We start from the raw sequence: 2,523 nt of genomic DNA, 5'->3' as shown, positions 1-2,523 counted from the left end.
CCTATGTTCTTCACTTCTTTCTTCTGTCCACACTGAGCTGTCTTTGTTTTCTCCTGGAAGCCCTTGAAACGTTTTGCTTTTGCTCCGAACGTTTCTGTTTCTCTTAGTTCTTCCTCCGCTATCTTCATTTCTCTCAGGTCTGCTTTAACGTCTTTGATCCTCGCCATTAATGTTTTAGGTTTCTGTCAATGACGTAAAAAATTCTTTTTGTCATCCTCTCTTCATCTAGTCGTCTTAGGTGTCAATGGAGTAAAAATCTTTCCTTCCTCATTGTATCTGATATTGGTTTCATTTTTTCTTAAATTTCTTTATCATATCTTAATTTACATTTTCCATTCTCATATTTTGTTCACAAGATTTTCCTGATTATTTTTCTTTCCTTGTTTTCTATTTCGCCTAATTGTTCAGCCGTATTTAACGAAAGCTATTCTGAGACATAGAGGCATTCTGGTTAAATGAGAGTGTTGCAGTGCTGGAGCTTTGTATTTACGAAAACAGATTTCTTATTACATGACTTTAGTTAGTTGAAAAGCCACCTCCATTTTCCTTGTCCTTGCTAAGTTAGCTTTTTCGTCCAAAGCATTTAGTTGTATTATTTCACCTAGCTGTTTAAATTTTGAAGACCTTTTTTATCCTACCACAACCAGTTTCCATGTATACTGGTGCATCATTCGCATCTGTCACATACTCTGTTTGCCGCGCGGGATTAACCGAGCGGTCTTAGGCGCTGCAGTCATGGACTGTGCGGCTGATCCCGGCGGAGGTTCGAATCCTCCCTCGGGCATGGGTCTGTGTGTTTGTCCTTCGGATAATTAGGGTTAAGTAGTGTGTAAGCTTAGGGACTGATGACCTTAGCAGTTAAGTCCCATAAGATTTCACACACATTTTTGAACATACTCTGCTTTTTCAAAAGAGATACATGGGACAGTTTTTGAAGTTGTCTCTTGTAGAAGATTTATCTGCAATGTTACATTGTCTACAGATGGAGCAAAGATGGCAAGATCGCTTACAAAAGCCAAAAAATGAAAGCTCAGATTATGTCCTTTTCAGCCAAGTTTGGTATTTGAAATTCCTTCTTCTTCTGTTCTTTTCCTCGATTCCTTGATTAGGTTTTCTAGTACACAGTTGAACAGCAGCGAGGACAATCCGTCTCCTTGTCTTACCACAGTTTTGACCTCAAAAGCCTTGGACGTTTTACCTAAAAATTTTATTTTGTATTTTATTTTTTTTAGTATTTCTTTTATACCAGCGGCCTTGCCGCAGTGGTAACACCGGTTCCCGTCAGATCACCGAAGTTAAGCGCTGTCAGGCTGGGGTAGCACTTGGATGGGTGACCATCCAGTCTGCCGAGCGCTGTTGATCAGCCCTTCTGTGGCAAACTGAGGAGCTACTTGATTGAGAAGTAGCGGCTTCGGCCTCGTCAACTGACATACGGCCGGGAGAGCGGTGTGCTGACCACAAGCCCCTCCATATCCGCATCCAGTGACGCCTGTGGGTGAGGATGACACGGCGGCCGGTCGCTGCCGTTGGGCCTGTTCGGACGGAGTTTAGTTTTTATTTCATTTATAATTGCCACTGATTTCTTGTCAGCTCCAAAGTCCTTTACGATAATGAATAATATTTCCCTGTCAATCGAAAATATGCGCTTTTGAAGCCTACAAATATTATAGTTAAGCTTTTCGATTTAATTCTTTTATATTCGATTATATATTTCAGATTTAAAATTTGTTCCGAACAGGATCGTTCTTTTCTAAACCCTCCATGGTTGGCCAAGCGGTTCTAGGCGCTTCAGTCTGGAACCGCGCGACCACTACGGTCGCAGGTTCGAATCCTGCCTTTGGCAGAATGTCCTTAGGTTAGTTAGGTTTAAGTAGTTCTAAGTTCTAGGGGACTGATGACCTCAGATGTTAAGTCACATAGTGCTCAGAGCCATTTGAACCATTTGAACTTCCATGGTACTCTCCTAATTCCCGATCCTGTTGACTTTACAGCCTGTTTTGTAATGGTTTCGAAAGAAATTTGTAAGTCTCAGGCACCCTTTGTTACTACTAAATATTTTTTCTGTCATTTGGTAAAACACTGTGTGCTTTAGATCTAGGTACAAGCAAAAGTGCAACCGCACGAAGCAAGCAATCAGAAAAATCTAAGTCGAGTTTTGGGACATGTTACTAAGTAACATAGAAACTGTTATCCACGGTAGGCAGGAAGTGGCACAGAAGCTCATGAAACAGTCGAAGAAAACGAGGAAAGACAATGCTCAGCTGCACGTAACTGCCAAAGCTACTTGCATTTGCCGCTACCTGATGCTATGGAGGGAAGAAAATAAACCGAAGGCCACGAGCACCATCTCCAGGGAATACAACAAAGTTTACCAACGTGACGAGATAACCATCGACGAACTACATAAAACCCTAAAACAAATGAAAAATAGAAAAGCCCAGGACTAGATGACACTATAAGTACTCCAAGAACTCAATGCAAGTTATTAAAAACCTGTATTTGTGGTTTGCCGATGACAACGTA

At 41.3% G+C, this 2,523-nt stretch overlaps 1 pseudogene; it reads left to right on the top strand.

The window, feature by feature from the left end:
- Positions 1-1,244: 1,244 nt before the first annotated feature.
- Positions 1,245-1,362, top strand: LOC124723708 (annotated as a pseudogene).
- The last annotated feature ends 1,161 nt before the right edge of the window (positions 1,363-2,523 follow it).

The sequence above is a fragment of the Schistocerca piceifrons genome, chromosome X, assembly GCF_021461385.2.
Source record: "Schistocerca piceifrons isolate TAMUIC-IGC-003096 chromosome X, iqSchPice1.1, whole genome shotgun sequence".
Taxonomy (NCBI): domain Eukaryota; kingdom Metazoa; phylum Arthropoda; class Insecta; order Orthoptera; family Acrididae; genus Schistocerca; species Schistocerca piceifrons.
The sequence above is the reverse complement of the archived record's forward strand: the minus strand, read 5'-3'. Positions and strand labels throughout refer to the sequence as shown.